This window comes from Bos indicus, chromosome 16 (assembly GCF_029378745.1).
Source record: "Bos indicus isolate NIAB-ARS_2022 breed Sahiwal x Tharparkar chromosome 16, NIAB-ARS_B.indTharparkar_mat_pri_1.0, whole genome shotgun sequence".
Lineage (NCBI taxonomy): Eukaryota > Metazoa > Chordata > Mammalia > Artiodactyla > Bovidae > Bos > Bos indicus.
This window is the reverse complement of record NC_091775.1, coordinates 15,302,594-15,325,782: the sequence shown is the minus strand read 5'-3', so window position 1 is coordinate 15,325,782 and position 23,189 is coordinate 15,302,594. Positions and strand designations below refer to the sequence as shown.

Here is a 23,189-nt window from a genome sequence, read left to right as displayed (position 1 = left end):
TATAGTTAAGACATTGAAGTAACCCGAATATCCATCTACAGATGAATGGATAAAGAAGGTGTGACAGATACACACACACACACACACATACAATAGAACACTACCCACTTTTTAATGCTAAATAATATTCCACACTAAGTGCAGGTGGCTGCACTAAGCATGGCTGAGAGGAGCTACCCCACGTCCGATGTCAGGGGCAGAAGCTGGGAGGACCCCATACCCGAAGGGCAGCAGCCAAGAGGAGTTACCCCACGTCCGAGGTCAGGGGCAGCGGCCGAGAGTGCCAGGCTGCAATGGCGCAGGAACGGCTGAGAAGAGCTACCTGATGTTCAAGGTCAGGGGCGACGGCCGGGAGGAGCTACCCCATGCCTGATGCCAGGGGCGGCGGCTGAGAGGACCAACCCCACATCCAAGGAGCGGTGGCTGCGCCGGTGCAGGAGGGCCTAGAGGAACTATCCCACGATGAAGGTCAGGAAGGGTGGCGGTGAGTAGATACCCCTCGTCCAAGGTAAGGAGCAGCGCTGCGCTTTGCTGGAGCAGCCGTGAAGAGATACCCCAAGCCCAAGATAAGAGAAACCCAAGTAAGACAGTAGGTGTTGCAAGAGAGCATCAGAGGACAGACACACTGAAACCATACTCACAGAAAACTAGCCAATCTAATCACACTAGGACCACAGCCTTGTCTAACTCAGTGAAACTAAGCCATGCCCCTGGGGCAACCCAAGACAGGCAGGTCATGGTGGAGAGGTCTGACAGAATGTGGTCCACTGAGAAGGGAATGGCAAACCACTTCAGTATTCTTGCCTTGAGAACCCCACAAACAGTATGAAAAGGCAAAATGATAGGATGGAAACTGAAAGAGGAACTCCCCAGTTCAGTAGGTGCCCAATATGCTACTGGAGATCGTGGAGAAATAACTCCAGAAAGAATGAAGAGATGGAGCCAAAGCACAGACAATACCCAGCTGTGGATGTGACTGGTAATAGAAGCAAGGTCCGACGCTGTAAAGAGCAATATTGCATCAGATCAGGTCAGATCAGATCAGTCACTCAGTCATGTCTGACTCTTTGCGACCCCATGAATTGCAGCATGCCAGGCCTCCCTGTCCATCACCAACTCTGAGAGTTCACTCAGACTCACGTCCATTGAGTCAGTGATGCCATCCAGCCATCTCATCCTCTGTCGTCCCCTTCTCCTCCTGCCCCCAACCCTCCCAGCAATAGAGTATTTTCCAATGACTCAACTCTTCGCATGAGGTGGCAAAAGTACTGGAGTTTCAGCTTCAGCATCATTCCTTCCAAAGAAATCCCAGGGCTGATCTCCTTCAGAATGGACTGGTTGGATCTCCTTGCAGTCCAAGGGACTCTCAAGAGTCTTCTCCAACACCACAGTTCAAAAGCATCAATTCTTCAGCTCTCAGCCTTCTTCACAGTCCAACTCTCACATCTATACATGACCACAGGAAAAACCATAGCCTTGACTAGACGGACCTTTGTTGGCAAAGTAATGTCTCTGCTTTTCAATATGCTATCTAGGTTGGTCATAACTTTCCTTCCAAGGAGTAAGCATCTTTAAGTTTCATGGCTGCAGTCACCATCTGCAGTGATTTTGGAGCCCAGAAAAATAAAGTCTGACACTGTTTCCACTGTTTCCCCATCTGTTTCCCATGAAGTGATGGGACCGGATGCCATAGGAACCTGGAATGTCAGGTCCATGAATCAAGGCAAATTGGAAGTGGTCAAACAAGAGATGGCAAGAGTGAATGTCGACATTCTAGCAATCAGCGAACTAAAATGGACTGGAATGGGCGAATTTAACTCAGATGACCATTATATCTACTACTGCAGGCAGGAATACCTTGGAAGAAATGGAGTAGCCATCATGGTCAACAAAAGAGTCCGAAATGCAGTACTTGGATGCCATCTCAAAAACTACAGAATGATCTCTCTTCATTTCCAAGGCAAACCATTCAATATCACAGTAATCCAAGTCTATGCCGCAACCAGTAATGCTGAAGAAGCTGAAGTTGACAGTTCTACAAAGACGTACAAGACCTTTTAGAATTAACACCCCAAAAAGATGTCCTTTTCATTATAGGGGACTGGAATGCAAAAGTAGGAAGTCAAGAAACACCTGGAGTAACAGGCAAATTTGGCCTTGGAATACAGAATGAAGCATGGCAAAGACTAATAGAGTTTTGTCAAGAAAATGCACTGGTCATAGCAAACACCCTCTTCCAACAACACAAGAGAAGACTCTACACATGGACATCACCAGATGGTCAACACCGAAATCAGATTGATTATATTCTTTGTAGCCAAAGATGGAGAAGCTCTATACAGTCAGCAAGGAGCAGACTGTGGCTCAGATCATGAACTCCTTATTACCAAATTCAGAATTAAATTGAAGAAAGTAGGGAAAACCACTAGACCATTCAGGTATGACCTAAATCAAATCCCTTATGATTATACAGTAGAAGTGAGAAATAGATTTAAGGGCCTACATCTGTAGATAGAGTGCCTGATAAACTATGGAATGAGGTTCATGACATTGTCCAGGAGACAGGGATCAAGACCACCCTCATGGAAAAGAAATGCAAAAAAGCAAAATGGCTGTCTGGGGAGGACTTACAAATAGCTGTGAAAAGAAGAGAAGCAAAAAGCAAAGGAGAAAAGGAAAGATATAAACATCTGAATGCAGAGTTCCAAAGAATAGCAAGAAGAGAGAAGAAAGCCTTCCTCAGCAATCAATGCCAAGAAATAGAGGAAAACATCAGAATGGGAATGACTAGAGATCTCTTTAAGAAAATTAGAGATACCAAGGGAATGTTTCATGCAAAGATGGGCTCAATAAAGGATAGAAATGGTAGGGACCTAACAGAAGCAGAAGATATTAAGAAGAGGTGGCAAGAATACACAGAAGAACTGTACAAAAAAAATATTCATGAAACAGATAATCATGATGGTGTGATCACTCATCTAGAGCCAGATATCCTGAAATGTGAAGTCAAGTGGGCCTTAGAAAGCATCACTGCGAACAAAGCTAGTGGAGGTGATGGAATTCCAGTTGAGCTATTTCAAATCCTGAAAGATGATGCTGTGAAAGTGCTGCACACAATATGCCAGCAGTGGCCACAGGACTGGAAAAGGTCAGTTTTCATTCCAGTTGCAAAGAAAGGCAATGCCAAAGAATGCTCAAACTACTGCACGATTGTACTCATCTCACATGCTAGTAAAGTAATGTTCAAAATTCTCCAAGCCAGGCTTCAGCAATATGTGAACTGTGAACTTCCTGATGTTCAAGCTGGTTTTAGAAAAGGCAGAGGAACCAGAGATCAAACTGCCAACATCTGCTGGATCATGGAAAAAGAAGAGAGTTCTAGGAAAACATCTATTGCTGCTTTATTGACTATGCCAAAGCCTTTGGCTGTGTGGATCACAATAAACTGTGGAAAATTCTTCAAAATTCTGCATGCAGGTCAGGAAGCAAGAATTAGAACTGGACATGGAACAACATACTGGTTCCAAATAGGAAAAGGAGTACATCAAGACTGTATATTGTCACCCTGCTTATTTAACTTATATTCAGAGTACATCTTGATAAACTCTGGACTGGAAGAAACACAAGCTGGAATCAAGATTGCTGGGAGAAATATCAATAACCTCAGATACGCAGATAACACCACCCTTATGGCAGAAAGTGAAGAGGAACTAAAAAGCCTCTTGATGAAAGTGAAAGAGGAGAGTGAAAAAGTTGGCTTAAACCTCAACATTCAGAAAACGAAGATCATGGCATCCGGCCCCATCACTTCATGGGAAATAGATGGGGAAACAGTGGAAACAATGTCAGACTTTATTTTTTTGGGCTCAAAATCACTGCAGATGGTGACTGCAGCCATGAAATTAAAAGACGCTTCCTCCTTGGAAGGAAAGTTATGACCAACCTTGATGCATATTTAAAAGCAGAGACATTTGTTGTCAACAAAGGTCCATCTAGTCAAGGCTATGGTTTTTCCTGTGGTCATGTATGGATGTGAGAGTTGGACTGTGAAGAAGGCTGAGAGCTGAAGAATTGATGCTTTTGAACTGTGGTGTTGGAGAAGACTCTTGAGAGTCCCTTGGACTGCAAGGAGATCCAACCAGTCCATTCTAAAGGAGTCAGCCCTGGGATTTCTTTGGAAGGAATGATGCTGAAGCTGAAACTCCAGTACTTTGGCCACCTCATGAGAAGAGTTGACTCATTGGAAGAGACTCTGATGCTAGGAGGGATTGGGGGCAGGAGGAGAAGGGGATGACAGAGGATGAGATGGCTGGATGGCATCACTGACTCGATGGACATGAGTCTGGGTGAACTTCAGGAGTTGGTGATGGACAGGGAGGCCTGGTGTGCTGCGATTCATGGGGTCACAAAGAGTCGGACACGACTGAGCAACTGAACTGAACTGAATATTCCATTGTTTAGATTTACCAAAGTTTATGTATCCATTCACCTACTGAAATATATAATATGGTTGCTTCCAAGTCATGGTGACTATGAATAAGACTGTTACAAAATACATGTGCGGGTTTTCATACATACAAGTTTTAAAATACTTTGCATAGACTACAGGAGCATAATTGCTGGATCATATGTCAAAAGAATGTTCAGCTTTGTAAGAAATCTTGAAACAATCTTTCAGTCTAGCTGTACCATTTTGCATTCCTACGAATATGAATGAGAATTCTTATTGTTTCATATCTCTGCCAAAATTTGTTGTCATCATAGTTACAAGTTGTTTCCATTCTTATCGGTGTGTAGTGATATCTTGGTTTAATTTGCATTTTCCTGATGACAACGCGGAGCATCTTTTCAATTATCTGTATATTTTCTTTGGTAAAATGTCTCTTAAGCACTTTAGCTTATTTTTAAAAATCAGGTTGTTTAAATTCGTACTGTGTTTTAAGAGCTTCTGTATATTTTGTATATATTTTTTAAGAGTTCTTTGTGTTTTTAGAGTCCTTATTCGGGTATGTTATTGCAAGTAGTTCTCCGAGTCTGTGGCTTGTTTTCTTATTTCCTTGAGATAAGATTTCACAGAGAAGAAACTTTTCATTTTGATGATGGCCAGCTTATCAATTTTTTCTTTCATAGAGCCTGTCCTTGGTATTGTAGCTAAAGTGTAACTGCCATTCCCAAAGTCATCTAGGTTTTCTACTATGTTATCTTCTAAAATCTAAAATCTATAAGGTTTCTTTTAGTAATTCAAACTTCACACCAGCCCATTCTTGAAAAATATCCTTTCTTCTCTTCTCTTGCCTGTTTGTAAAAATTGAGTGAAATAACAAAACAATTGTATTACATGAAATCTGAATAATTAAAGACTGTATTTTAGTGCATACAATACTGGATAGATAGTGATAACAATAATACTAGCTAACATTTTAGTACTTACTATGTGTTAGGAGTTTTAGTAAGTTCTTATCATTGGTAAATTTATTAGGAGAGCAAATCAACTATATGAAATGTTATTTTAATATCTATATTTTGTAGATAAGGAATCTAGAACATGAGAGATTAATTCAGCAAAGGTCACATCGTTAGTAAGTAAGGGAGCTAGTGGATTAACAGGGCATATGATTCCAAATTTTGTACCTGTCATAAAAATTCTGTTCTGCTCTATAGTATGCACTTTTCTGTACACATATATTTGGGAGAGGATCATTATTACTTCAAGTACAAACTTATTTCTAACTGAATTCACATTCATATTTCCACCTTTTAGAAGTATTCTCAACAAGCAGTAAAGACCTAATTAATTGATTGGCATTGGTTTTATGACATAAATGGTATCTCATTTTCTCATTCTTTGATTTTTATGATCCATTGGTAACCAATAATAGCATAACTAAAGTAAAAATTAAGACAGCTCTTTTAATGTTTTTCCTATCAATATAATAATTTACTACATCTGTCTGTATGTATTCTAACACAATAAATGTGAATTAATTTTACTTCTCCAATTTTAATATCAAAAAATTTACATATCCTTGTTTTTTTTTTACTTTTTACCCTGCCCTTGAGGTATTTTCTCTTTAGCAAAGTGACTATAAGTTGGAATTAAATGTGATCCATGGTTTCAAGTTGATAAGTTTCCCTTCTATATCATATCACTCAACTAAACGCTGGTGAATGTGCATGTGCTTATGCTCTGTGTACATATATAATTATTTGGATCATTTTATTTCTTTTGAAGACTATTACTAAAATGCCTGTTTCATTAATATTCCAGCTAAAGTATAAAAAGGGCTCATGAAATGTGGGCCTAAAGTGTTGGTATTCATTTAGCATTTATCGAATGTCTGGCACATACCATATAGAAAGTTGTGTGTTGAGCTAAATCACCTATGCCTTTGTTGAACATAGAATGGGGGAAAAAAGACTGAAAAATAAAATCATCACTAAAAGTACTGAATTGCAATAGACACAATTTCATTCAAGAGAAAATGCATTATGCTCTGAGAGCATAAACAGGGGTGACATTACCTAAGGAGCTATAGAAGACTTCTCTGAGGAACCAACATTAAAGCTGTAATCTGAAGGATGTATTGCAGTTGGTTAGGTGACAAAGTCCGAGGAGAGCATTCTGGTCACTAGGAAAAAGAACATGCCACATTTCAGGGTAGTGAAATTATCCTGAAATGGGGAAGGGTAGAAAGGGATGATGGCTGGGACAAACCAAGTGGTCACTGCACTTCCTGTTATGTTTTCAGAAAGCAATAGGCATCATTGACAGATTGTAAACTGGGGAATGATATGATCAGAATTTAATTCTTGAAAAGATATCTTATTACTTTGTGGATAATGGTGTTAGGAATGTTCAGAATGAAGGCAAGATCAGTTAGAGAATGTACCTACCCAGTTGACCACCCAAAAACCAAAGATATTCATCTTTTACAACTCAAGTCCATCATCAACACCTTTTAAAAACCAATGGTGATTGCTCTTCCTTTTTGAAGAAGTAATCTAACCTTTTGCATTTATTATACAGATATCTATCGTTGCAACTGTATTATTTTATATTAAAACATTTCTTTCTATAAACAATAAGCTTAGTGGAAGAAGGAACTATATCTTAACTCATCTTTCTACCTTCTCTGCCTAACACACTGCTTCATTTATAACAGGTATTGAATAGAAAATGGTTGAAAAAGTTAATGCACTAATCAAGGAAACATGAAAGATGGGTCTTGAATTAATGTACCCATGAAGTGACATTAATGCAAGAAAAAGATCACAAAGGGGTTGGTCTGAGAACAGTAGATAAGATTTTAACTGAGAAAGGACAGGTGTAAGAAAAGAATCCCTTGCAAATGAAGGCAGGTGAACCTCTCATAGAATAAGCAGAAAACCAAGAAACAATGTACAATTAATGAAGTTAAAGGACTGGACATTTAAAAATAGAAATGTTGACATATTTTCATAAAGCAAAGTGCTACAGAAAGTGTAGGGTATAAAAGCTAAGGACTGACAAATCAGAGGCTGCTGCTGCAATTAGGACTGGCGTTCTCAATAGAGGGCTAGGGGAGTGATGCCAGATTGTACCGAATTGAGGAGTGGATGAAGAATAAGAAAATACACACAGAGATAAAAGAGAAAAGGAGCAGCACTTTAAAAAAAAAGTACATATTTTTCGTTTGTTCAGGTTTTAAGAAGGAGCATGTGTGCATGTTTTTATTTCCAGGGGAAAACAGAAGAGCGATTGAAGGAAATACTTGTATTTGTTGCCCCTTATATTGGTCTTTTTTTTTTGAAGTTATTATCCTTCTTTAGATCTAATGAGCCTTCACCTATCCCCATAAGGTGACACTAAATCTTCCCTTTCTCCAATGGCCGAAGGCTTTTGTTCCACAGGGAAAATGAGAAGAATGATTCTGGTTTGTGCATCTCCTGCTATGTCTTCTCTTTCCCCTCCCCATGCCTGCATGACTGTGGAAGCTTTCCCCTGTCTCTCACCCTTCCCTCTCTGATGGGATCAAGGAAGGAAGTGACTTTTTTAGATTGTCTGCTTTTGCTTAAAGGTGGGCACTGCTCTTTGTAGATTTATACAATTCAAGCAAAAGCTGAAACCTCAGGGCGGTTTCTATGTACAAATAAAAAATTTTTAGAAGTTACTAGAGTCTTATAAATGTACCATCAGTTCAGTCAGGATATATGTTCGAAATCCATGTCCTTCCTAAGTCTTTTAAGCTCAGTTTCTAAATATTATTTTTCTATTTATAAGTCTAGTAAATATTTGCAACTCCTTTTAGGAGTATTTGAATTAGTGTTCAATCTATTTATTGAATTGGTTTATATTGTTAATTACTTTAAGTGCACTGAAAGTTGCTATAGATAATTTCCTTAACAAATATGTTTCTGTTTTAATGACTTATCATAACTTTAAAAAATATAATTGATAGGTTATAATAAATTAAAATTTTAACAAGATATTTCTTAATTATATGAACATGAGTATGCAGAAGGGATATATTTGTAGAAATATACCTAAAATTATATAATTATATCAGCAAAATATCACTTTAAACACATATAATTCAGTTGCACAATATGATATCATAAATGGAATTAAAAGACTGAACTATTATCCAATAGTTTAAATTCTCTTAATCACAAAAATGACAAATAATTGAAATCACATATATTTTTTGATTCTTTAAGGAAAACTTATTGAAGGTAATTTTATTGTCTTAAATATTTATATAATTAATACTGAAATTGTCTAGAGTCAGAAGATTTGTTGTTTTTTGTTTTAGTTGTTAAGTCTTGTCCGACTCTTTTGCAACCCCATGGATTGTGGTCCACAGCGCTCTTCTGTCCGTGGGATTTCCCAGGCAAGAACCCTGGAGTAGTTTGCCATTTCCTTCTCCAGGGGATCTTCCCTAATCAGGGATCAGGGGATTCTTTACCACTGAGCTACAAGGGAAGCCCAGCATTAGAAGATGCTTATACCACTGAGGAATCAATCTGGATTGTATTTCTGGGTTAAGTAAAGAGAAAGGACAATAGGAGCTAATATCAGAGTGATAATATGGTCCATTTTATTTAAGGTTACTTTTTAAAATTTGGCTTTTACTTTGAGCAGAATGGAGATCTGCTGGAAGGCTTTGAGCAGAGGAGTAATAGATAAAAGGATATGTTTTTGAACCTATGGCTGTTTTGCAGAGAAGAACTTATAAAGGGACAATGGCGGAAGCAAGAATGCCTGTTGGGAGACTATAATCCAGGCACATATGACAATGGTTCAATTTTGCATGGCAGTAATAGTATCAGTCAGGGTCCAAGGAGGAAACAAATCGCACTCTTAAAGTAATAAATATTAATTTATAAATAATTAAATGTAATATAATAAAGAAAACTTTTACAAAATTGCTTCCTTGTTTAAAGGAAAAAATAAAAAGAAACAAGGCATGATGAATCAAGAAGAAAACACCTACCACACACCTAAAAGATCAGGAGAATGAGTAGTGAACAGAACTCGGTGAAACTTTTAGCCATAGAAAAAGTCACCTTATGAGCTGTGCCCTTTGGTAGAGAAACATAATCACTTTTGAACTTCTGAGGTACAAGACAGGGGGTCTCTAAGCCAGACACTCTGTATTTATCAAGGGAAGTAAAATTTAAGCTTCGTTCTCCCCAAGATTCTCCAAGGACAAAGTTAGTGGTAAAAGCTGAGCTCTACCAGAACAAAGAGATAAGGTGTCCACTTCTGAGGTCAAGGAAGACTTCTTTATCTGCACATGCACAGGAAGGCTTCTTGGGGGTCAAAAAGAGAGGGAACACATCCCATAATAAATGTGGACATACACCCATAGGCTTCTGTGGTGGGATCTACCTTAGCAAAAATTTGCTCATTCATCTTGGGGAGGATCCATGGACCAAACAGATGTAAAGAAAGAAGAAAGATAATTGGCCAAAGGTAAACAAAGATCCTGAATGCCGAAGAATTGATGCTTTTGAGCTGTGGCATTGGAGAAGACTCTTGAGAGTCCCTTGGACTGCAAGGAGATCCAACCAGTCCATCCTAAAGGAGATCAGTCCTGAGTGTTCATTGGAAGGACTGATGCTGAAGCTAAAACTCCAATACTTTGGCCACCTGATGCAAAGAAGTGACTCATTTGAAAAGACCCTGATGCTGGGAAAGACTGAAGGTGGGAGGAGAAGGGGACGACAGAGGATGAGATGGTTAGATGGCTTCATCGACTCAATGGACATGAGGTTGGGTGGACTCCAGGAGTTGGTGATGGACAGGGAGGCCTGGCATGCTGTGTTCCATGGGGTCACAAAGAGTCGGACACAACTGAGTGACTGAACTGAACAACGTCCAGAAGGACCATCCTATATAAGTGATTGACATCACCTCTGCACTGTGCTCCTCATCACTCAGGATGCTTGCACTTCTCTCTGGGTGTGTGTCTGCCTAGTGCCTGACTTACTGCCCTCCCCTTCATTCGAGAGGATGCCTATACCCTTTCTCTCTGGGTGTGCATCTCTGCCCTGCTTCTGAGTTGGATAAACAAACTGTTTTCCTCTGTGCTCTCCCATGCATTGTTCTGTGTCTCTAATAATAAACTTTGTACCTGTTTTTACCATTTTTGCCTCCTTGAAACATTCTTGCTTTCAAACAGGGGCAAAAGCCAGGGCCACTTTGCTTCTTGCCTCTAGCCCCTGGCATTCTAGTGGCTAAGACACTTGATTTTCATCCAGGTTACCCTGGTTTAATTCCTGGACTGGGAACTAAGATCTCTCTTCAGGACTGATCACTGCTCTCCCTCCAAAATCACTTTCACCAGAGAAGAAACTAGGGAATGAATGCTCCAACCAATTTCTTTTCTCATCTGCTGTTCTGTAAGTTTCTCCATTTTGAAGAAAGTAAGAAGAATTCAGAAGGCAAAGTGCTTTTTGCGATTTAAAGATTCTTTGATGTAGGACACAATATATGTCACCTGAATAGATGAAAAGCTGAACTCTTGGTTACACCTCTGAACAAAAGAAGGATGTCAAGCAGAGCTACAGAGATGGCTATAGTGGGGAGAGGATAACAAGCTGGAGTTTGGGGGGAAGCTTCTCTATGGTAACTGGGGTACAGTTGGCTGTTTCCTGGGCTCCCTGTTGATTACCTAATTTGAATAATTTCCCTAGAATCAGGACAAAGAACTGTCCCCAGCTATCTGGTACTGGGCCCCATGGCAATGAAGGCAACTGCATAGTGGCCCAGAGTGGGAGAACCCAACCAGGCATTGTGGTTGGACTGTGATCTTCACTTACTACTCAAAAAGGGAACTGGTCAGTTTCTAATCAAGGCCTTAGACCTGAGTCAAGACACCATTAAACACACACACATACACAGAGCTACCCTACACAACTTTTTTAATATAACCTTTAAACTTCAAGTCTGCAAATTATAGTACCAAAGTGGAAAATGTGATGATGAGAATAGGAATTGAGATGTGGCAAAATTCTAATATATGAAGATAGAGACAGATTTTCTGGTACATTAGATGATGTTGTTGTTTAGTAGCTAAGCTGTCTTTGACTCTTTTGAGATCCTATGGATGATAGCCCACCAGGCTCCTCTGTCCATGGCATTTATCAAGCAAGAATACTGGAGTGGGTTGCCATTTCCTTCTCCAGGGGATCTTCCCCACCCAGGGATTGAAACTCACATCTCCTCCATTGGCAGATGGATTCTTTATCACTGAGCCACCACAGAAGCCCACATTAAATACAGAATGTGAAATAAAGCAAGATGTCAGTGATGAACTCAATAATCTGCCCCCCAAAAAAGCTGCCATCAAAATGAGAGATGTATGTGTATGTGCTTGTAGGGAGCAGGAGGAAATATATGTTTGATGGCTCAGATTAAGTTATCCTTGAAATACAGATTTTGAGATATCTATCAAGTGTAAAATGTCAACCGTCCACTGTACAAGTTAAAGCAAAGGTCTGGTATTAGGGTGAGATACCTGTGCGGAAATTGTTAATTATTGGCATATAGATGATATTTAATCTCACAGACTAAGTGGGATCACAAAAGGCAAGGGTATAAAGAAGAAAATCAACAATTAAGACCTAGGAGTGTCCACTGGGGTGGAGGAGGGTTGAAGTGTTCATGTTAATGGAGCAGGAAGAGGCAGAGGACTTGATAGAGACTGAAGAGCACTGAGAGCAAAAGCACAAATGTGAGAGATTAGAAACCAGACAGGACAAAACACATCAAGGAGGAAGGATATACATTAGCTGAAATAAAAACTGATAACCGGTTGCTGGGATTAGCAAAATGAAGATCACTGTCAAACTTTGTAAGAACAATGACATTAACTGGTGAAGTGTATGAATCTTGATTTGGAAAGAGATCATAAAAGAGAAGAAGAACTGGAGAAAGGCTATAAATAATCCTTTTGCTTTTGCTTTTGAAAAGAATAGCCAAAGGGGGGGAAAAATGAGGCATTGGCTAGTTGCTTATTTCTTGGTTGGTTTTAAGATGAGAGAAACACCAGCATGAAATTACACTGATGAAAATAATTAATGAGACAAAAAATTGATTCAAGGAAAGGGAAAATCCTTTATATGCATCTACACTGAAATGACAAAAAAATTAAGATGGATTAGTATTAGAGTTAAAATGAACTGTAAGCCAAAATACTTTTGAAATGAGGAGGAATGACCTAATATCAGTGGATTATGAAATTAACTACAATTTGAGGAAATGTCAAAGATATTGACAAATGGCAAATCAAGGATAATATATATACAGACTGCTTTGTCTGGCATTTGTAATTGACACATTTTACACAAGGAGATGGAATACCTAGTAATGCTTTTAACATGCAAAGGATTTAGATAGATGTGAAAGAATAAGTTCTCACTTCAGGTTACAACAAAACCACCAGAATGCTTAAAATCTCTGATGGTTTACATACTACAAAAAATTTACAGTAAAGGAAACTACATTTCAGAAAGTATAATGGGATGGCTTGAAAATCAGTGCTCAGATGGTTTTGGTGGGGAAGAGCAAAGCAGGACAGATAGAGGAATATGGTGAAGAAACAGAACAACACAGGCTTGTGTTGCACATAGTCCAGAGATAAAGAAGAATTACATTTACAATTTCTGGTGTATAATTGGAATTAATGAAAATACCTCACTCCAAGTATGCTGTATTAAGTGAAATGTTTTCTGAAGTAAAAAAAAAAAAAAAAAAACTTTGAAGGTGGAAGTGGTGAGAGAGAGAGAAACAAAGAGAGAAGATGGGAGGGAGATACCCTGAGTTCTTGTTATAAGCCATTTAATTATCATGGCAAAGTTGAGAGGCAGATTTTATTATCTGTTTATAACAAAGAGAAATAAGAGATTGACATTATCCAAAAGGAGAAAGCTCTAAGTAGATTTTTATTTTAGATTATTTATTTGTTGGTTGGTTGATGAAAACTGAGTTTTAAATGATATAGGCGAATGAGATATAGTAAAAGAAATTTAGTAAGACCATCGTTCATTTTCTTTAGTGATGACATTTAAGAACTATGGGAAAATTAACTGAAGTAAAAAAAAATTGGGATGAAATGATACACATATGCTTTTGGTCTCTATGCTTTAGTTTTTAATTAGTTTTATCAATTGGTATTAGGAATATGGCTTCTTTTCCCTGTATTTCCTTTGCTACAGAAATTTATGCTCTGGCCAAAAGTCTGTTCTCACTAATATTCACTAAATATGTAGGCAAAATGAATTAAATAGCCACATATAACACCTAGCCACTGAAAAACTCTCAGTCTGAGCAAAACAGCACCTCTAAACCTTCTGGTGTTCATAATTATTTCAACTAGGTTACATAGTTTTCATGCTGCTGCTGCTGCTAAGTTGCTTCAGTCGTGTCCGACTCTGTGCTACCCCATAGACAGCAGCCCAACAGGCTCCTCCATCCCTGGGATTCTCCAGGCAAGAACACTGGAGTGGGTTGCCATTTCCGTCTCCAATGCATGAAGGTGAAAAGTGAAAGTGAAGTTGCTCAGTCGTGTCCGATTCTGTGTGACCCCATGGACTGCAGCCTACCAGGCTCCTCCATCCATGGGATTTTCCAGGCAAGAGTACTGGAGTGGGTTGCCATTGCCTTCTCCACATAGTTTTCATAAATTTCCCTAAATAGGACTGTTTGGAAGAGTTGAAAAAGCATATAAAATAAGTCAATATTTATATTTACTCAAAGCAATCTATAGATTTAAGTAGTCCCTATCAAATCACCCATTACATTTTTTAACTGAACTAGAACAAACAATCCTAAAATTGTATGAAACAATAAAAGATGCAGAATTTCCAGAAAAAGGACAAAATGAACGAAAAGCAAAGCAGGAAGCATAACCCCTCCACACTGATTTCAAACAATACTACAAAGCTACAATAATCAAAATAGTGAGGTATTGGCACAGAAACAAACATGATCAATGTAGCAGAATAAGGAGCATAGAAATAAACCCATACACCTATGGTCAATTAATCTTCCATAAAGCCAATCACTTCAGCAAATGATGTTGGGAAAACTGGACAGTCACATGTAAGTCAATGAAGTTAGAACGCACTCTCACAACACACACACACACACAAATAAACTCAAAATGGCTTAAAGACAAATATAAGACATAACATCATAAAACTCCTAAAGAGAAAATAGGCAAAACAATCTCTGACATATATAATACCAATATATTTTCTTAGGTTAGCCTCCTGAGGCAAAATCAAACTTATAAGCTTTTGCATAGCAAAGGAAATAATAAACAAACAAATAAACAAACAAAATAGACAATATAAGGATTGAAACAAAACATTTGCAAACAACGTGAGCAACAAAAGCTTAATTTCAAAAATAACCAAACAGCTCACACAACTCAATAACAATAAACCAACTGAATAATGGGGCAGAATGAAATAGACATCTCTCCAAAAAAGACATACAGATGGCCAATAGGCACATGAAAAAATGCTCATTGTTGCTAATTATTAGAGAAATCCAAGTCAAAACTACAATGAGCCACTGCCTGACCCTGATCATAATGACAATCATTAAAAACTGTACAAATAACAAATGCTGGAGAGGGTGTGGAGAAAAGGGGCACTTTCTGGCATTGTTGGTGTAAATATAAACGGGTGCAGCCACTATGGAAAACAGTATGGAGGTTCCTCAAAAAACTAAAAATAGAGTTGCCATATGATCCAGCAATTCCACTCCTGGGCATATATCAGGACAAAACTATAATTCAAAAAGATATATGCATCCCTATGTTCATAGGAGCACTATTCACAATAGCCAAGACATGGAAACCACCTAAATGTCCATCAATAGATCAATGGATAAAGATGTGGTGCATATATACAATGGAATACTACTCAGCCATAAAAAGGAACAAAATAATGTCATTTCCAGCAACATGGATGGATCTAGATTACCATACTAAGTGAAGTCAGGAAGAGAAAGACAAACACCATATAATAGATTATAATTAGACTTCAGCTATATGTGGATTATAAAATATGACATAAATGACTCTATCTTCAAAACAGAAACAGGCTCTCAGATATAGAAAACAGACTTGTGGTTGCTAAGTAGGTGGAGGGAGGGATGGAATGGGAGTTTGGGTTCAGCAGATGCAAACTATTATATATAGAACAGATAACAAGGTATAGGTAGGGAGCTCGAGTCAATATTCTGTGATAAACCACAATGGAAAAATATTTTAAAATAATTATACATATATAAACAATTTATATAACATATAAATTATATATATATATAAAGTCAGACACAACAAAGTGACTGAACAATCATAAACTATATATACACTATATATAATTTATATATATATAAACTGAACCACTTTGCTGTACAGCAGAATGTAACTCAACACTGTAAATCAGTTATACTTCAATAGAAAAATAAATATAAAATTATTTTTACTCCATTTCCTGTTAATAAGATGTGACTCGAACAAATGTTGCAATAGTGTCTATTTTTTCATTTTCTTTCTCATAGAATAAAGGGAATAGGACTATTTTAAGGCTAAGGCCTTTCTTGGTTCTATGATATGGAATATATGGTCTTATGTTATTTTAGAAAGAAGCCTAATAGAAAATTATTTTTCCTATGTACAATTATGACATGTTGAGTGTCATTGGTGACATACAATGAAATGAATGACATGCTGAATGAAACTCGATAGAATATATCAGTTTCTACAACAGTTATTATAAATATCATTTTATATTTACCATAACAGAGTCTTCCAGGCAATTTGAGAATTTCTTCCCACTCCAAATTTAATCACATGGTGAATTTTGAAAAGTAGTTCATTCAATCAGTAAGAAAATGAAGATTTAAAGAAAAATTTTTTTCATTATTATGGATAAAAGGGATAGAGAAAACCCAATCACTTATAAACAGTTTTATATGTTTAAAGGGAAAAACACAGAAACCACAACAGTAACAATAAGATTTCCATAAAGTTCTAAATCACGTGGCAGAGACAGATTCAAGTTATTTAATAATGCTTGTTGGTTTACAAATGTGCAGAGTGAGAGAGAGAGAGAGAGAGAGGGAGGGAGAGAGGGTACATTTAAATATATCAAGAAATAAAAAAAGAAAATAACTTTAAATCTCCAGATTTTAACTAGTTTGACGAATGCTGTCTTAATGCCTTACAGAATATCTTTACAATTTTTACATGTAACACCATCCTTAGTGCTTCTTGCTTCAAGCTCAGAGGATTTTTATACGATTCCTATTATACAGGAAAGTGTGTGCCTGCGTGCTTAGTCATGTCCTACTCTGAAACACTATGAACTGTAACCCTCCAGGCTCCTCTGTCTATTGGATTCTGCAGCAAGAATAGTGGAGTTGCCATTTCATCCTCTAGAGGATCTTCCCTACCCAGGGATGGATCCCATGTCTCCTGCTTTGGCAGACAGGTTCTTCACTGCTGGGCCACATCGGAAGACCATAAAGTGAAGTTAGTTGTTCACAATTGGGCATATTTTCTCGGTTCACTTTAGATGACTTATTTAATACATCACCAAGAGATGCACAATCTACTTCATTTAAAGTGGGTTTCCAACTTTCATCTGAGGAGTTGAATCATTACTTTTGCTCCTCAGAGGCAGTCATCTCTAAAACGGCGAACTGGTGAATGCTGTGTATCTGAGGCACCACGCTGAAACACATCAACAGAAACAAGACTTCCAACTCTGAAAACATTCCAGTTCACTGACGGACTCCATGAACTACCATCTGAGCGAGGTCAGAGCACCACTGTCATTTCTATGGCAAGTTCCACCACAACACTTACTCAGAAGTAATGAGCAGACGAGATGGTCAGAGCGCACTTGATTTGAAGCGCACGCTGAAGAAAATGAGAGGTTTCACGTAGCTGAGAGTAAATTAGGTATGTGTCAATCTATCTGTTGGCACAAATCATTCCATGGAGTGGATAATCTACTAACTACCTCAGAAAATGCGAGTTTTCAGAATAGCAGCAGGGATTTAAGTACTATATGACCACAGGTATCACAGAGAGAAACTGAAAAGTAATCTTTCAGAGTACACTGTAATGCTTTTATGAGTAACTCCACAGGAAAGTGGAAAATCTGAATCCACATAAGTGTGCATACATCATAACAATTATGAAGGGGACCTTTCACTTCGTTTTATATTTCCCTCAGACTTATCGACATAATCATATCTTCTCCAAAGTAACAAATATAAGCACTTTGTACTGCATACATTTCAAAAAGGTTTATTGGCTTAAGAGCTTTTTTCATCTCTACTATAATTGTCACAGTTTTAAAAGATTTAAATTAGCAGTGATCACATTGGATTTCGTATCTTGCAGAGTGACTTAATCCATACAGCCTCAGACTTGAATTCATAAAACTCGGCTTTTTTATTACCTCCGTTATTTGTAAGCACTGTGAACTTGGGCAAGGAAAGGAAACTCTCAGTCTTAGGTTTTTCATCTGTAAAATGTGGACACATATATGCATTGTAATAGCTTTGTTGTTTTGGATGAAAAACGTCAAACAAAGAAAATGTCTTTGTAAATAGTCAAATGGAGGATATAAGCATGTATAGAAATGTAGGATATGAGGCTATAACATCTGTTATCCAATTTGTTTCCAGATTGAAGTAATTTGGCTGTCTAGGCACTGTCTTTCACTACTCTATAACCATTCCCTTCTACCCAGTCAACAAAACCAAATTTTTTTTTAAAAAAACTATTCTTCAGTCAAAAAGAAGTAAACAGGGGGATTCTCTGGTGGTTCAGCAGTAAAGAATCTGCCTGTAATGCAGGAGACACACAGGAGTTCAGTCTCTGGTCTGGGAAAATCCCACATGCAGTAGAGCAACTGACCCATGCCCTGCAGCAACTGAGCCTGTGCACTGGGCTGGGGGCTGCAACTGTTGAGCTCATATGACACAACTACGAAGCCTGCACACCCTACAGCCCATGATCCACACCAGGAGAAGCCACTGCAATGAGAAGCCCGTGTAACACAACGAAGAGTACAAAGATCCAGCAGAGCCAAACATAAGTAAAATTATTTTAAAAATAGATAAATGCTCCTTGCCAAAACCTATAAACTCCCTAACAAACTTATAGAAGAAATATTTGTAGTATCAGCAGCAATGTCCTCATCATTAACTCCAATAATAAAGAAAGCAGTTTACAATTTTGGATGCCTCTGAAATCAATTTTAATTTGGCCAATAAAATTATTTAACTTGGTTAATCAAAAGATATGTATTTTTACAAGATTCTCCTTTTTTTTTGACTTTTAAAGTTACTTAATGGAAGAACAAGAGAAACAAAATAAAATAGGGTATTATGCTCTGCTTTACTTAAAACTAATTTATGAGAAAATATAATAGAGATCAGATCAGATCAGCCGCTCAGTTGTGTCCGACTCTTTGCAACCCCATGAATCGCAGCACACCAGGCCTCCCTGTCCAACACGAACTCCCGGAGTTCACTGAGACTCACGTCCATCGAGTCAGTGATGCCATCCAGTCACCTTATCCTCTGTCGTCCCCTTCTCCTCCTGCACCAAATCCCTCCCAGCATCAGAGTCTTTTCCAATGAGTCAACTCTTCACATGACATGGCCAAAGTACTGGAGTTTCAGCTTTAGCATCTCCTCCCTAAATTTTTGCATGGATATTTGTTATTTCTTCCCTTTAAAGGAAAAGAACAAGTAAGGTATTAGTATAAATATAAAATTTCTCCTTTAATATATACGGATATAACCCGTAAGATCTCTGAGGACAGAGGCTATTAGCTTTTACTTGTTTATGACATCCTCAAAGGTGAAATATTTCCTGGCTTGCAGTAAAATTAATGAATGAAATAATGCTAGATACAATGAAGCAAACATGAAAAGCAAAGTGAGCCACTTAAGGTAGTTTGATTTTCTTATGATTTTGCATTATAAGACATAACAGTGATGACCTGGCAAGAACCACGAATTTGTCCTTATTCCATGTCCTCTTAGCTACACATTGTCTACCTCTTACTGTATTAAAATATTAGAGTCTTGTTTGGTGCATTTAAAAAACTAGAAGCAATCATAAACCTCATTCTTCAGCCTGATTCCCTACTGGTACATTTTATGGCAGCATAAATTTTTCTAACTATGGCCATCATGATAAAATTGTCTAGGTCAATTACAGCAATTATGTGCTCTTCAACATTTCCAAGCATTTCAGTTTCAGTGATCATCTGATCAATGTGTCTACACACTAAACTCTATGCATCCTGAGGGTAACACAACTTTACTCACAGTTTTATTCTCGGTGTCTTTAGAGAATGGGAGAGTATGAGAACATCAGTAAATAGCTTATATGTGACTCAATGATCGGCTTTAACAATGAATAAATGAAGTTAACTTATTACAAAGTGCTATGAGAGCTTTCCAACAAATAGAAAAATAAAAAAAATGTGATCTCCCTTTTAACAGGAATAAAACGGTAGGTGCACTTGTTTTGAAATAAACTAAGGAACAAATATTGTCTAGCCCAGCAAACAACAGTTCCAGGAGTATTCAAGTGCTATATTCCTAAGGTAAAACATAAGCTACAAATCAGCATAGTTTGTTGAGGAAAGAGGCTAGTTACAAAATAGCAGCTGAAAGGCAGCTCTGTGTTGCTACACTTGCCCTGACAGAAGGTGTTGAAGTATTTACTTGGGTCTGCTGTTTCAAGCAGCCTGTCCTTGGCAGAAAGTGTGCTTAAAAAAGAGAAGTGTAAGTTAAATATCTTTAAATGTGTCTGCCACTATTATTACCAGTCTTAGTAATAATATTTCTCTTGTTCTTGGCAGATGAGTTTTTTTTTTCTCTCTCTCTTTTACATTAAAGGACAATAACATTTACCTGTGATTGCAACTGAATGCTTAAGGTTGATTTTTTTTTCTTTAACCGAAAACAATGAATTTTTTCTACAGTGCATCAATATCTACTACTCTGAAACTATCTTCACTGAATGCACAAGAAAGTCACGGTGAGCTCTGAATGATGGCCACCTGCAAAGAAATGATAAGACTGAGCCTTTCTCTCTTTTCTTGGCAGGACCCCTTTGCTGTGTTCTGACTTATGCCAGGTAATTGGAGTCAGTCAACTAGACAACCAGCTAATTTCCATTTTCTCTCTCTTCTGTATATATCAATAATAGCCTCACATTCTTCACAAGGAAATGTAACAATGTGTCTGTCATTTAAATAATTCACCAACTGATGTACAAAAACATTACAAGAGAAAGCTGGAATTAATTTCAGAGTGATACAGGTTCATATATCCATCCTAATTTATATTTTCCTAAGATAATTTTGGAGTTAGTTAATTATTTTGAATGGAGAGGTGGCAAACAATTTGTTGCCATCATGGAGCTTAATTTGAGTGGGTGTTAGTCACTCAGTCATGTCTGACTCTTTGCAATCCCATGGACTGTAGCCCGGCAGGCTCCTCTGTCCATGGAATCTCCAGGCAAGAATACTAGAGTAGGTTGCCATTCCCTTCTCCAGGAGATTTTCCCAACCCAGGGACTGAACCCAGGTCTGCTGCACTGCAAGCAGATTCTTTACCATCTGAGCTACCAGGGGTCTTCAAATTTGAGTGGGTAGAGATGAACAAAAAATAAGCTGTCAAAAAGTAAATAAGATCATTTCTAGTTGGGTCACAATCTGTAAAATAAATTATTGTGACATGATAATTTTAACTAAGGAATGGGGAGTTGCTACCTAAAATGAAGGATTAAACTTAGTCAGCATTTGGCACAATAGAACAGAAGGGAAGCTAGGAGAGCTGATGTAGACTGCAAGGAAGGGAGAATTAAAGGGAATCGTGATGAAGAGCTGGGCAAGAGCTAGACCGAATTGAAACTTGCCGGTGGATGTTACACTTCAAAAGCATACAAGTGCGGTAAGGCTATGATCCAAACTACGATTTGTGATTGCTGTGTGTGGAGATAATTTTAGGTGAACAAGACCAAAAGTAGGAGACAAGAGGCTACTGTGTTAAAACAGCCCCGAGATTGACAGGGACGAAAGTTAGAGAAATAGGAGTCGAAATGGAGAAGAACATTGAGAAGCATTGCAAGGTGGTAGCAACAGGGTAAACTGGGTGATGAGGGCAGCAGGAACCAAAGTGTTTAGTATTGAACTATTGGGTATGTAGCAGTGCTATTTATTGAGAAGAAAATAATTGTGGAAGGATAAATTTAAGAGTTGAAAATAGTGTTTATTATGATTATTTACCCTAAGATATCTATTTTTTATTTAAATATACCAGCAGAATGAGGGCAGTGCCAAAGATAAAATTTTTAAAAAGTATCGGTGTACTTTCTACCATAAAACTGGTTGAGATCACCCTGGGAGAAGGGTTGGATTGAGAAAAAGAAACAAGGATTAAAAACTTGACATTTAAAATTTTTCTTTCAAAACAATTTTAAACTTACGAAATATAGCAAATGAGGTATAATTTATAAGGTATAATTCCTTCTTCCGTGCTCTTACTCACTTTATTCTGCCTTTATTATTTCCTTTTTACCTTAAGAACTTATTTTGACATTTTTACAAAGGCGGGTATACTGGCAAAAAATTATCTGAATATTTCTTCCTGAGAAACATTACGAGAAGAAATATTATTTATTATTCATTTGTTAGGATAATTTCACTGGGAACAGAATTTTATAGGTTAGTAGTTTTTTCTCCCAACACTATTTCACTTTACTCTCTTCTTGCTTGCATGGTTTCTGAGAAGCTGGATATAATTTTATCTTTTTTCCTCTACAGATAAGGTGCTTTATTTTCCTCTGGCTTCTTTCAGAATATCTTTTCTTTGATTTTTATATTTTATATTATATTTTATCTTTGATTTTTCTGTAGTTTTAAAATGATATACCTAGGTGTGGAGTTCTTTTTTGGGAGAGGGGTTATATTCTGAGTTTGCTGGATATGTTGTTTGGTGTCTGACATGAATTTGGGTAAGTTCTCAGTCATTGTTGTTTCAAATATTTCTTCTGTTCCTTTTTTATTTCCTCTCTCTTCTTTTTCTTCTGCTACTCCCATTACACGTCTGCTATATCTTTTGTAGTTGTCCCACAGTCCTTGAATATTGTTTTGCTTTTTTCAGCCTGTTTCTTTCCATTTCGTTTTTCCAGGTTTCTATCAATTATATTCACTGCCTCAAAGATCCTTTCCTCAACCACGTCCAGTCCACTAATAAGCACATTCAAGACATTCTTCATTTCTGTTGCAACAGTTTGGAAATCTAGCATTTCTTTTTAGTTCTTAGAACTTCCAACCTGTCTGCTTACATTGCCTGTCTGTTCTTGAATGCTGTCACCTCATCCTTTAGCATCCTCAGCATTTAGAGATCAAGTATTTAATCACAGCTTTAGTATTTTAATCATAGCTGCTTTATATTCTTGGTATAATCAATACTCAATATTTCCAACATCCCTACAGTTTCCGGTCTGATGTTTATTCTTTCTATTCAAATTGTGTTTTTGCTTTTTGGTAGGCATTTTATTTATTTATTTATTTTTTGACAGGACTACATAATGTATTGAGTAAAGGAACTGCTATAAACTTAACAGCAGCAGCAGGAGCTGTAAACA

At 37.6% G+C, this 23,189-nt stretch overlaps 1 pseudogene; it reads right to left on the bottom strand.

Annotated features, from left to right (window-relative positions):
• The window catches only part of LOC139176521 (large ribosomal subunit protein uL24 pseudogene), a 50,136-nt pseudogene extending 27,498 nt beyond the window's left edge, over positions 1 to 22,638 (bottom strand).
• Between the last annotated feature and the right edge of the window lie 551 nt (positions 22,639 to 23,189).